Here is a 14,957-nt window from a genome sequence, read left to right on the forward strand (position 1 = left end):
AAAAAAAGAAAATATTTGATCCTTTGTTAAAAAGTCTGTAGGTTTACATTCCAATTTTAATTGTACCTCCTCTTCAAAGAACGAAATGTACCGCATACTTGATTATAACAACAACTTGATTACAATCACTGAATAAAAGATATTAAAAAGAAAAAAAATAAAAGCTGTATTGCAATGGGAAAGTCTGCTGTTAGGGACCTCTCCAAAGTAATGAAGAGCAACGGTGTGTCTCTGGAGACTAAGGTGCATCTGATACAGGCCATGGTCTTTGCAATCACTTGTAATGCATCAGAGAGTTGGATGGAGAATTGATGTCTTTGAGGGGGATAGAGAATTGATGTCTTTGAGCTGTGGTGCTGGAGAAGAGTATTGAGGTACCAAGGACTGCTAACAAAACAAACAGATTCACCCTTGAGAGCATTAAACCAGGCTGTTCCTTGGAGGCAAGGATTCTGAGGCTTTGTCTGACATACTTTGGGCATGTTGTAAGGAGGGACTGGTCCTTGGAGAGAGATATCATGCTTGGGAGTGTAGAGGGAGAGCGCAGGAGGGGAAGACCACCTATGAGGTGGATTGATTCAGTGACTGGGGTAATCAGGATGGGTGTATCAGCAACAATGAGATTGGCACAGGACAGAGCAGAGTTTAGGGCTGTTGTACATACATGCTCGCTATCAACAACTCCCTCCTGAGATTAGCATAAGGTAAACAATAGAGAAGAACTCTCCCTTATCTGCAAAAGACTTCCCTATGATCCTTTGTTTTTGTTTTCAGTCCCTGTGATTATCCTTTGTTTACCTTCCTGATGATTCTCAATAAATACACAGAGAGGCATGGCTTCAGCACTTCAGTCATCAGGACTGCTGGCCTCCTGTCTTTACTCTCTCTTATCTCCTTCTTGGTTGTCTGTCTCATTATTACTATCTGCAACACCTCATGGCCATATACCCATCCCCAGAGCTCCCTTATAAAAATTACACTCTAAGAAACCCTATGGGACAATTTTACTCTGTCCCTCAAGGGTCATTATTTGTAGGGAGTTGTACTGCTAATGCAAAGGTGATGCCTCTCTGGCTCCTTGAGAGAAAGATGAAGTCTCCTCCTATGCAATTTACAGCCTCTGAAAACCTCCTGGAGGACCAGCTATGATTCAGTCCCAACTTGACAGCAAAGAGATTTTTAGAGAGGGTCACTATGGTTGCAGTCAACTCCATGGTACACAAAACAACAGTAGGCAATGGAACTTTGGAACATTTTATTACAATATTGCATTGTAATAATAATAGAGCAAAATACTGCTACCTACATGAATTAATTCCACAGACATAATATTGAATGAAAGAATCCAGATACAAAAGACTTGACGCCATGTATGTTTCTATCCAAGTGAAGTTCAAGAACTGGCAAAAAGAATACATGGGGACAGAAGTCAAAATAGTTATTCAATGGGGTGAGAGAATATTTACTGGCAAGGAGTGTGACAGAGGTGATAGAAATGGTATTTCTTAACCTCGGTGGTGCCTGGACACCTATGAGTCCTAATTATCTAGTGATGCTATAACTGAGATACCACAAAATGGGTGACTTTAACAGAAATTTATTCTTTTACAGTTTAGGAGTCCAAATTCAGGATACCAACTTTAAGGGAATGGCTATTCTCTCACAGTCATTTGTAGAAGAAAGACCTTGTTTCCAGCATTTGTGAGCCAGTATTCCATGGAGATATCCATGTGACCTGACCTTTCTGGTGTCTAGAACCAAGGGTACTTGGATCTAAAAAGACAAACTCCACTCCTGATGATTCTTTTCTCAACTGAGGACCCTTGAGGACCCTCCTCAGTTGGTTTTCCTCTTCTTTTATCTCTAGAGAAAAGATATTATATACAGGTCACATTCTAGGAAAAACTCCATTAGATCAAATGAGGCTGTGATGGGATTAAAAGGTTGCGTTCCACCCTACCAACCTTTGCATTCCAGTTACATTTCTTTCATTTTTAATTAATGCATCCTGATTGCATGTTTGATTCATTTTCAGGGGCCAGTGAACCCAAAATCAGCAGGTCAGGCATCACTCTGCTGCCTCCTGTGGTTTGGGGAATGGCTAATCCCAAAACCTGTGGGTCAGCAAACAGACTTTTGGCTCACAGTCCAAGAACCAGAAGGTATAGGGTGACTAGTAGGGTGGAGGTTCCAGAGAGAGTGAGCTTGCTAGAACATCCACCTGTATATGGTGTGCAGACCACAACCCCAAAGAAAGATACTTTCAATTACTGGCAGCTCATGTCAGATCCAAAGTGGAGGTTGATGATGTTATGTTACATTATGTCAAGGGCCATCAGTCCAACGTCACCAAACCACTGAGACTCACAGCCTTACCAAATCAACACATGATATTAGCAGTGACAGTAAGCATGTGTGTATGTGTGTGTGTTCATTGAGTTGCCCATGTAACATTTTATTTTTACCATAGATACGTACGTTACTGCTGTTGCGTACTACTGAGTCCATGCTAACTGATGATTCGGTGTGTAACAGAAGGGAACAGTGTGAAGTCCTGCTCCACACTCACACTTTTAATTTAGTTCAGTGTTGCAACCCCTGTGTCAATCCGTGTCATTGAAGACTTCTTTTCATTGCTTTTAAATTGCTCTACCAAGCATGATGTCATTCTCTAAAGACTAGTCCCATGTGATACATAGTCACAGAATATAACATGCTGTCTCTCCAGCCTTTCTTCTGAGAAGCCCGCTAGTTGTCCTTCTCCTAAGACCCTAGATATGTTTATACTTTCATTAAAACAATTTTGATCATAATGGTATCTTGTTTTTAATAATACTTAGATTATAAAGGAAAATGTTTCCTTTCCAACCTCATCTCTTATCCAGTTTCCTCGTCACTCACTCCACTCCAGTGACATGCATTTTAGTCTCAAGGATTAACCTCTGCTGTTTTCTAAGCTTTCCCTCACCACCCAACGAAGAAAGTCGGCCTTATCCTCAGTACCTATCCCACTATCCCCTTTATTGTCTTCACAGCACTCATCATTATCTGGTTATATACTTTGATCAACAACTTGCATTGTGCAGATGATACAACCTTGCTTGCTGAAACTGAGGAGAACCTGAAATGCTTGCTGCAGAAGGTCAAGGACTGCAGCCTTCAGTATGGGTTGAAGCTCAACATCAAAAAAACAAAGATTCTCACTTCTGGGCCAATTGGCACCAACATGATAGATGGTTAAGAGATTTAAGATTGTTAACAGCTTTAGTTTGCTTGGCTCCACAATCAACACTCTTGGTACCAGCAGCCAGGAAATTAAAAGATGAATTGCACTTGAGAAAGTCTGCTGTCAGGGACCTTTCCAGAGTCCTGAAGAGCAACAGTGCCAGTCTGTAGACTAAGGAGTGCCTAATCCAGGCCATGGTCTTCATAATTACTTGCTATGCATCAGAAAGCTGGACAATAACTAGGAATGATAAAAGAGAATTGATGCACTTGAGCTATCGAGCTGGAAAATAAACCATGACTGCTAGGAAAACAATCAGGTTCATCCTGGAGAGGGTGAAACCAGGGTGCAAGGCACCCTTGCCTTGGAGGCAAGGATTCTGAAACTCCATCTGACTTACTCTGGGCATGTTCAAAGGAGGGACCAGTCCTTGGAGGGGGACATTATGCCAACTCAACAGTAGTGAGTTTGGTTGGTTTTGAGCTTGTCAACTTCTTTCAGAGCCATCCCTCATCTGCCTTTCAAGGATAACAGGAACAACTGAGTCTGTGAAGGTGTACTTTGTCACACAGTATGCTTGGTGTGATGTGGATCCTGTCGTTTAATCCACACAACAAATCTATGAGGTTGGTTCTAGCAACTCTGTTTTCCATATTAGGAATTAAGGTTGTAAGAGATTTCTTAACAGAGGCACAGAGAGGATATGCTCCCCACCCTAAGACTCAGCTGCAAAAGATGGCACCAGGGAAAGCTCTGCTGGCCTAGTGGCAAGAAGCTGCACTGCAATCCCAGAGGTGCATGGTTCAAAGCCACCAGATGCTCTGCTGAAGAAGGAGGAACAATTTCCTCCTGTACCAGTCAGATCTAATTTGACGGTACACACACACACACAAATAAGAAAATAAGATAAATTTTAAAAAAAGATGGCACCAGGATTTCAACCAAGTATTCTGACATGGAGTGTTAATATGGTGCAAAATAAATTTTGATAGGCCTTTCAAACTAAGATGGAGTAGGAAGTAAAGTTTGGCAATCTATTTCTGCAAATGAAATCAGTGGAAATCCTATGAACACAGAGTCCAGTCTGTCACTAATCATGGGGGATGTTTTACCACGTAGGAGTATGAATACCAAGGAAGATTCACCTTGTGCTTGCTAGACTACCTTGGCTACCTGGCTGTTGCTGGATGAATGTCTTTACTGACCCCTTCTCTGCACGGTTGTGTTGTGTCGCTTTCTCACCTCTGGGAGTGTAACTGAAGAACACAAGAGGTGGTAAGAAAGGCTCTGTGGACTATAAGGGGGGGGGGAAATGAGCTCGTTTAGTAAAATTGCATCTCCTCGACTGGCCTAGCAAAAGGTTAAAGCAGGTTGGCGTGGTCATAAAACCAGGGCAAATAAAAGGGTTTGAGAGAACAGGTATCTCCTTGCAACATTCCCAAAGAATGTCAGATGGAGCTTCAGCATTCTTGCCTCCAAGCAGCAGCCTTGGGAGAGTGGAGGGACAATGCAACAGAGGAAGAACCAGGATGAAATGGGTGACTGGGAAAATGGGAGTGAGTGTGTTAGAGACAATGAGGTTGGCTCAGGATAGAGCAGGGTTCAGAGTTGTTGTACATAAGGGATCACTATGAGGTGCAAGCGACTCGATGACACATACAACGTGTATGTGTGTGTGTGTGTGTGTGTGTGAGAGAGAGAGAGAGAGAGAGAGAGAGAGAGAGAGACAGGGATGGAGGGAGGGAGGGGGAGAGAGAGGAGGAATGTAGGCAGTAAACATTTAAACCACTAGGTGTCACTACTAATCTTTCTCACTATGTTTGGGAAAGAGGTAGGAGACCTGCCAAAGGATATCAGGAGGTGGTCACCATTAAGACACAAAGAGGGGTAGGGTAGCACATTTCTTGGATGATGACTAGAATCAATTTGGCTGCTAAGTGGACTTCTCAAGCACAAATTTGATAGTTGACCCTAATAACTTACATCATTGATCTCCTTCTTTATTGGTTCTTTACCATTTAACCTTTGTTGTTAGGTATTCTGTAATTCTTATTCTTTGCACTGTTATCCATAATTTCTTATGATTTACACAGTCAAATTATTTTTCACAGTCAGTAAAATACATGTAAACGTCATTTGGCAGTCACTGTTTTCAGCTAAAATCCATCTGATGTGAGCCCTAATATCCCTTATTCTATATCTTTTTTTTTTAAAAAAAAAGTAATTTTCCTTTTATTTGATGATGTATTTATTCTCGAGCCATAAGTTTTTGTTTCTTCCGTGTCTTCTGGGAGATCTTTTTTTTTTGGGCAACCTCCTTTTCTGGTTTAGGAACAATCTGTTCCTTTTCAGTAAGGATCAGCTCAATATGGCAGGGGAAACTCATGTAGGGGCTAATCCCTGAGCTCTGTATGTGCCGGGTGGCGCATCTTGGGAGCTTTGTTCACCTGGATATGCTCGATGACCAGAGAATCAACATCTAAACCCTTAAGTTCAGCATTGCTTTTGGTGTTCTTAAGCATATACAGCAAAAACTCAGCACTCTATTTGGGCCACTGACCTTGTGTCCAACCCCACTGCTTGGCCTGGACACACCTACCAACTCCACCATTGTAACGTATGGCACACACTGCTTTTGCAAAGTGACATCTTTCAGATACTAGGTGGTTTTCTGGGTATGCATACCCTTGATGGCCTGGGCAGATTTCTGGTGTTCTTAAAATGCACCTGGAGATTTGAGCCTCTTGATTTGCATGATTCTGTGGGATTTTCTGGGTCAAGTGAGTAGTGAACCATTTTGGGAGATTACCTGAGGCTGCTCATGGGAAAAGGAAGAGCAGAGGCTCCTGGGAGAATTCAGGAGAACCAAATCTATATTCTCTTTTGAATTTAGCTTCAATTTCTGATAATTCCTTGACACTATACTTCTGCAACAGTTTTTAAACTATATTTGTCAAGACTTTGCTTGTATGTAATATTAATGATATTGCCAGATTATGTACCTTTGGAATGGTTATGTGTATTTATCTCTTCTAGCTGGTTGACTAGGTAGCTGTCTTCCCAATATCTTGGGACATTTGTTAAGTGAACACTTGTCTTGCATCTATTTGTTGAAACATCTCAATTGATACTCTTAATTCCTGGCAGCTTGGTTTTTTGTTCATGCGTTCAGTGCAAGTTGGACGTCTTCCTTCAGTTCTTGGTCATATGTTACCTCCTGAAAAAGGCTAAATGTTGAATTCTTTTAGGTACAGTGACTCTGTATTCCTTCTATTTCCTTTTGATGTTTACTATTGTTCAATCAACTCAACTCATTGAGTCAGAACTGACTCATAGCTGACCCTCTGATGGGTTTCTGATGGTGTAAATCACATGGGCAAAGATTACTCATCTTTCTCTTGAAGAACTAAAAGTAGATTAGAATTTCCAGAGAACTTTTGGCCTTTGAGTTAACAGCAAAAGAGAGGAAGATGCTCAAGGAGGTAGGTTGAGATAGTGATGGGAACAATTGGCTTGAGTAAGGCAGAGATTGTGAGGATAGTGTATGACAGGGCAAGGCTTCGATCTGTTTGTTGTTCATATCTGAGGGGCACTATCAATAATAGTCAACTTAATGGCAAACAGCAACATATTGTTCAATATTTTGCACACAGAATCTTTTAGCAGTGTAACTTGAGACTCATTTTTTTTAGTTATCTTGGCTTTTAGTATGTCTACCTACTTTGTAGGTTTATCTAACTCCAGTTCTTTGCACATTTCACTATAATACTTCTTGAACTGTCGTTTGAATTTTTCTGTTTAGCTCTTTTACACCATCATTTCCTTCATTCATTTTAGGTAGTCTACATTCAAGAACAAGTTTTAATGTCTCATCTCACATTAATGTTGATGATTTTTTTCCCTTTCCTGCCTTTGAAATGACTTTTTATTTCTTTCTTTAATTTTGATGTCCTTGAGTGTCACTCTGCAATTTGGTCTTCAGTCAAGTCATTAGTGTTCAAAGTTTCAGATGTATTCTTTTTGTTTTAAAGCAGTATATGATTTTATTTCTGTGATATCAAAGTCTCAGAGAAAGTGGAGTACAACCTAGAAATGTTAAATTACATATTTGAAAGTAATCATGAACATAGAAACTGGTGATTAAACTCAAAAGGCATCAAGGGGAAAAAAAGGCATCAAGGAAGTTTCTAGAACATTCTAAAAGTGGCTCCTCCTCATTTTCTTGTTTGTTTTGATTTTCACGGCAATCTGCATCCCTTAGAAACTCTTCAAACTTCTTGTCAGAATCAAGCAAATAAGGTGACAGTGGAATGACATCTTTAAAGCACTGTGAAAAGTCCTGGAACGAATCCCCAGTGGGTACTGTACTATCTAGGAAACCAAAAGTCCAAGTTCAGGGTCCCAACTCTATAGGAAAACTAAGACTGTCTTTCTGTGTTGGTTATGGAGGGAAGTCCTTATTTTTTTCAGCAAGTGGAGTTTTGGTATTCCCTGGAGACTTCCGCATTTTTGGTTCTTCCCTGGTGTCAAAGAGCTTCTTTATGGAAAGGGGCCAGATCAAAAAAGATGCACTCCATTCCTGGTCATTCTTTCTTAGTGGTACAGCTTTCTAAGCTATTCTTGAGATGCCCTACAAGCTCAAGTGAGATATATTCAAGTTTATACTTTGATCCTTGTGGACTTGCTTTCATTTTCTTCAATTGATGGTGTGTTCTCTGGCCTTGTTCTGACTGATAGTATCGAGTTCTTCATAGTTTCTTTCCAGTGATGTGGTAGGTTTGACATTTGTTACCGCTTATCTGTCAGTTCATTGTCCTGCTAAGACTTGCATGATTCTGAGATGCTGGAAGATATGTCACTAGTATTTCCAGTATCAACTGGGTTTCTCATGGCAGATAGATGTCAATGGAGCATACAGACTTAACACAGACAAGAAAGAACTGGTAATTGGTTTCTGAAAAAATTAGCCAGTGAAAACACGACACAAACCCAATTCCCATGAGCTCATGAGGTCAGACATGTCCCCCACACTCTTGTACCTCCTTCTGCTCATTTCAACACTAATCTTACTGCTCTTGGGTCCAAAACCTGTGGCAATATCTTATATACCACACAGAACCATAGTAGAGAAGTCAAAAGGCTATAATTCAAGTTGGCATCAAGATACAATCACTCAATCATGACAGCTTCCAAAATGTGTTCACAGGAATGTCAGTCAACCTTTAGCCTTGCAGCTTTAGGTAAGTGTTTTGAGGGAAGCCGACTATCAGATTTAATCAGGAAATGAGGGAAGCTTAATACAAGCTGAAGGTCACCTTGTGGCACTGGGGCATTCCCTAGGAGTCAACATTGTTCTTAGTTTGTGTCAAATGAATCCTTCCCTCTTGAGATTAGCATAAAGAGAAACTTGGCCTTATCTGTAAAAGACTTCACCATTATCCTTTGTTTTTGCTTTGTACTTCCTTGTGATTTTACTTTGTTTACCTTCCTTATGATTCTAAATAAATACTCAGAGAAGCATGGATTGGGGCCTTCAGTCATGGGAACTGTTGGCCCCCTGTTTTTCACACTCTCTGTTCTATATCATTCCTGGTAGTCTGTCTCGTTATTAATAATTATAAAATTCTTTCATTCTTTGGGACCCTGGGTCTGCAACAGTGTTTCAAAGTTCTTTTTCTCCCCCGCCCCTTGTTATGTACCATCAAGTTGGACCCGACTGGCACAGGAGGAGATTGCCCCTCCTTCTCCAGCAAAGCTTCTGGTGCATTTGAACAGCAAGCCTTTGGGATTGCAGTGCAGCTTCTTGCCACTTGGCCAGCAGAGCTCCCTTTAAAGCTCGTTAGGTGCATCAAGTTGATTGCATTCCAATAGATCTGAATCCTGTCTTATCCTGTGCCAGCCTTACAATCTCAGATATACTCAAGCCCATTGCTGCAGTCACTGTGTCCTGCCACTTATGTCTCCACAAATCCTCCAACAAACTTGAGCAAAGTCGCCTATCTCTGGTTCCACGGGGTAGCAGTCACGGGTGTGCTCTGTCTCCCGCTGAGTCTCTGGTTCTGCTGCTGCTCTCCTATAGGTCCCAATCTGAGTTGCACTAGAATCTTTGGCCCTGAAGGACACACACTCTGCATGCTCTGCTTCTTCTTTGCTGGTGGTGAAATTTCTAAATTCTGCTGCTGAATCTGTTCAATTTTATGGTAAGGCTAGTGAATCAATCCCCATCTGTGTGTGTCTGTTTGTGTAGACTAACACACCCTATTCATATATTACCACTCATCCACATGGCAAAGTCAAAGTCAAAGTTAGTGACCCAGACAGTCATTTCCAACAATAAACCCTTAACACCATACCCTATCAACAGAAGTCACAACACAAAATAAATTCCCATCAGGTTAGGCATGTTCCCAACACTCCTCCATCTATTTCTACAAATTCAGCACCAATCTTACCACTGCAATAACTACCCAGACCTCACAAAAGCATATTCATGATTATGGCGTTTACTAGGGAAGTTAATAGGTTACAATTCAGATTGGCAACAAGGTAAAATTTCTCAGTCAGGACAGCTTCTAAAGTATGCTCACAGGCCTTTCAGCATTCAGCTTTGCAACTTTAGGCCAGTGTCTAGTGTCTGCTAGTCCTGCCAATTTATGGCATCTCCCCAACAGTCCTCCAGCAAGTTTGGGTCAAAGGCTCTGGCTCTGATCCACTGTAGCAGGAGTCCCGAGTCAGCTATGGGTCATGGTGGGTCTCTGGTCCTCAGCTTTGACTTCTTCTGCAAGAATTGCTGATCTTTCAGGGCATGCACTACATTCTCTGCTTCTTCTTTCTTGCTGGTAGTGAGATTCTCAAATTTCTGCCATTGAACATGTTACGTCTATATTGTGTGCGGTGAGTGAAGAGGGTACAAGCAGAAGTTGGGAGGTTCTGGTAAATAATTTCGATCTATCACCTCAGGCCTAGTTCCACATGGTGGAATGGTAAAACTAGCCAATCCCCTTATGGATAGACTGACACATCTTATTTGCATGTTCCTGTCCAGACCTGTGGCAAAGTCAAGGGCAATGACCTAGGAACGCCATCTTGAACAATAGACTTATTACATCACAATATATATAATCTTAAGGGGGCTCTGGTGGCCTAATGAGTAAAGAGTTGAGCTGCCAACACAAAAGGTAGTAGTTAAATCCACCAGCTGCTCTGTAGGAGAAAGATGGAAAATCTGATTTACAGCCTCTGAAAACCTGCTGGAGGATCAGCTGTGAGTTGGTTCCACCTCGATGGCACATAAAACCCATATATCTATACTGTAGTTAGAATGATTTCGTTCTTTAAATCTCATTTGTTGTTGTTGAAACAATACAGAGCAAAATACACACCAATTCAAAAGCATCTATAATTTAGGAACATTGAATCCTCCCTTACTTTTGTAAACTCATTGTCTATTTAATCTCTCTCTCTCAATGGGAAAGTCTGCTGTTAGGGACCTCTCTAAAGTACTCAAGAGCAACGGTGTCTCTCTGGAGACCAAGGTGCACCTGATACAAGCCATGGTCTTTGCAATCACTTGTTATGCATCAGAGAGTTGGACAATGACTAGAGAGGACAGGAGAATTGATGCCTTTGAGCTGTGGTGCTGGAGAAGAGTATTGAATGTACCATAGACTGCGCAGAAAACAAACAGATTCATCCTGGAGAGGATTAAACCAAGCAACTCCTTGGAGGCAAGGATTCTGGGGCTTCTTCGTCTGACATACTTTGGGCATGTTGCAAGGAGGGACAGGTCCTTGGACAGGGACATCATGCTTGGGAGGGTGGAGGGATGGTGCAAGAGGGGAAGACCCTCTATGAGATGGATTGATTCAGTGACTGGGGTAATCGGGATGGGTGTGTCAGAGGCAGTGTGATTGGCACAGGATAGAGCAGGGTTTACTGCTGTTGAACATAGGGTCGCTATGAGTGGCAAACGACTCGACGGCACATAACAACAACAACATCTAATCTTTCAAGTTGCTGTTGTCAGTTTAATATCATACAGATACTTACGTGTGTGCGTCTGTGTATGCACAGTCAGATTGGATCTGACAGGTACAGGTGGAGATGGCTCCTTCTACAGCAGAGCATCTGGTAGATTTGAACCTCATACCTCTGTGATTGCAATGCAGCTTCTTTCCACTAAGCCACCAGAGCTTCCTAATATCATACAGATATGTCTTTTGTCTTTTTTTAAAAAAAATTATTATTAATTTCAATGAAAATTTACAGAGACTTTGGGTTTCCATTCATTCATTGTTGCACTTTTCTCCCCTTTCCTCCCAACCCTCCCCTCTAGTACACTACCCTTTTGAAAAAGTAAAAGAAAAATTCTTTCATTGTTTTACAATCCCTGCCCCAGGTCCACTTCACTATGCAGCCTTCGCTCTGGACTCCTGTCATGACAAAAATACCTAATCACATATCCCTCTTAAACAGTTTTCTCCCTCATCTGTTTTCAGTGCAGTATACATTATTGAACCCATCCTTCTCAGTCTCCTCCCAACCCCGAGGTCAGTCGTGTTTTACAACAGTGGCACCATGCAGTGTTTGTCCTTTTGTGACTGAGATACTTTTCTCAGCATAATGTCCTCCCGGGTCACCCATTTTCAATAATTTCGCATGAGTTCCTTGTTTCTCAATGCAGCGTAGTATTCCATTGTGTAAATATACCACAGCTTCTCTATCCATTCATTTGTTGATGGACACATAGGTTGTTTCCAACTCCTTGCTGTTGTGAACAAAGCTGCAATAAACATGGGTGTGCATCAGATACTTCTTAAGAGCATAACGTTCAAGGCAGATTTTTTTTTTACTAGTCACCATATATACATATCACACAACTTTTGTCTATTGATCCAACTTTTTTGCTAGTGATTAAGATTATTGACAATCACTGCTATAATCAACTGTGCAACTCTACCCTTAATGAATTCAATTTTTGTATCAATGTTAATTCCCTTTATCTCCCCCCATTCTGCCTCTGGTAGTTACTAATAAATTTAGTTTCCATACATTTGTGTTTCCTTGTTTTTCAAGGAAAGTGAGTTCATAGAGTATTTGTCCTTTTCTGATTGACTTATTTTGTTCAGCATGTCTTCAAGGTCCATCTATACTGAAGCTTGCATCAAGACTTTATTTCACCTACTGACTAATATTTCATAAGTATTTAAGATTTTAAAAATATTTTAGGCCTTCTGAGTATATAACCACAAAAAGAGAACTAAAAACATAGAATATCTTCTGCATATATAATTTGCTTATGACCTGTCTTTTTCTTAATATTTTTTTTAATTGGGAAAAACATATTGGGGGTACAAGGAGGTGAGGGTTGGGGGCAGAAGGGTGAGGATGGGCCAGGATGCAGTTGCAGAGCTTCACAGTTTGGTCGGTGGGGGGAGCAGGTGAAGGAAATAATGAGGGTCCAGTGGGGACCAGATGCTACAGAGGAATGACAAGCATTTTCCAATAGTAATTAAACCAACTGTCTTATTGATTTGGGAATTGGATGCTGACTCTCTGGCTTCTTCATTCTGAACAGGGGTGTAGATGGAAAGGGGGGAAGGGAGGACGCTTTATCACCTTACTGGTGGTCTTGGGTTACAGCTGCTAGCCTTCTTGCTCTGTTAGAAGATATTTTCCTGTCATTTGCTCCCCTCTGGACTGCAAAGTGTTTTCCCAGGTGGGTCCAGTGGGGATGGCTGGTTGAACCCAGAGGCTCCATCCTCCTTTGCTTCCTTAGCTGTCAGTTGTATTTCCTTTTTGTCACTGGCACTGGGTTAAGGGTCAATTATGGAGTAAAACTCAGAGTTAAGGTTACCTATAGGAAAGGGAGCAAACCTAGAGAGAACAAACTTGTGAGTTACAAATAGAAGGGCTTTGAGGGTGTTGCTTTCAGGTTTACTGGGTGGGGGGGGGAAGGGTGGCAGAAGGTGGCCTAGGTAACATTCTCTGGATACCCTAGGCATTCTTTTTTTATTTTCTTCTCCTTCCCCACCCCGGGGTCAGATGGCACAATCCGGGGACTGAGGAGCTCACCCTGAGGGCCACGACGGCTCACCCCGAGCCAGGGGCCAAGCGCAGCCCGCCCTGGGCAGAAGGCCGCGACGGCTCGCCCCGGGCAGGGGGCTGAGGGCAGCCCTCCCTGGGCAGAGGGCCACGATGGCTCGCCCCGGGCAGGGGGCCGAGGGCAGCCCACCCTGAGCCAGGGGCCGAGGGCAGCCCACCGACCTGTCTTTTTTTTTAAAAAAAAAAAGATTGCTTTGTGGATTGTTCTGTATTGCTCAGAACTTTACCAAGAGTTATTCACCATTTTGGAAAATCACAACCCAATTCTTCCCAATACTGTTAGCTAAATTTGCATTTGGACCAGTTGTATTCATACTTATTTCATGAGATGCAAGCATCTGATTAATTTCTGATCGGTGGAGACTATCTTCTGAGGGAAGGACATTTGAATGAAGCTTGAAATATAAGACAGAGAATAGCAGTACAAATGTCTTGAGGTGAGAACCACTTGGTACGGTTCAGTGACGGAAAACAAGTCTATATTGTGTGCAATGAGTGAAGAGGGTACTAGTAGGAGGAGTTGGGAGGCTCTGGTAGAGTTTCAATCTATCACCTCTCAAGCCTAATCATGTTACCTTTAAGCATGCAAGACTACATGTTTGAACAATTTTACATTTGCTCCCACTGATTCCTATGCCTGTAATGTGTTCCCTGTCTTTGCTGATTAGTAATAAGAGTACTCATTCTATAATGCCAAGTTCAAAACCATTTAAGAAATCTCATCCCACTCTTCAGCAAGAATTAGTCACTTCCTTCTCTGACGTCCCACAGTATGTATGTCCCGGTGGCATTAATCACACGCTGACTTGTAGCTTATCTAGGTGCTACATGCCTGGCACACAGTGAGTTCCTGGAGGGAAGAGGCTCTTAGTCATCCTGGTAGTCATCTTGTTGATACCTGAGCTTGTGCCTGGGCTGAAGCAGGTTCTCAGTGAATGCAATGGACATTGTGACATTCACTTAACTAGTGGGTGGTGCCCAGTACCACTTATGGCACAATAGAAGAAAAACAAAAATAATAACAACTTATAGTTTATCATGTGCTTCCCTTTTTATTATCTAGAGCCTTGCAAAAAGTCTACGAGGCGGACATAGTAAGCACTATTAGCTTCATTTTATAGATAGGGGAGCTGAGGTCTAAGGCCACATACCTAGCAAATAAAAACCAAAACCAAACCTGATTCAGTCTTACAGTGACCCTGTGGGACAGAACATAACTTTCCTATAGGGTTTATAAGGCTATTAAAGTTTACAGAAGCAGACTGCCATATCTTTCTGCTTTCAAGCGGCTGGTGGGTTCAAAGGTACCTCTTTGGTTAGCAGCAGAGAACTTAACCATTGCACTACCAGAGCGCCTAGTTACCAAGTATCCACTACCTGTAGAATGGATTTTGACTTATAGTACCTGGTTCACCTTCCTCTCCACACCCTTGCACCAAGGTTGTTGTTATTGTTGTTATGTGCCACCAAGCTGCAACTGATTCACAGTTGATCCTCCAGCGTTTATTTTCAGAGACTATAAATGCAGGATCTTGATTGCATGTTCGATCTATCTCCGACTGTAAAAGTTGGTAGAAATCATCTATTTCTTCTTCTTTGGCTCTGGTTGTTGGTGCATATATCTGAA

The sequence above is a fragment of the Elephantulus edwardii genome, unplaced genomic scaffold (assembly GCF_000299155.1).
Source record: "Elephantulus edwardii isolate Elephantulus edwardi_28Jun2011 unplaced genomic scaffold, EleEdw1.0 scaffold00077, whole genome shotgun sequence".
Taxonomy (NCBI): domain Eukaryota; kingdom Metazoa; phylum Chordata; class Mammalia; order Macroscelidea; family Macroscelididae; genus Elephantulus; species Elephantulus edwardii.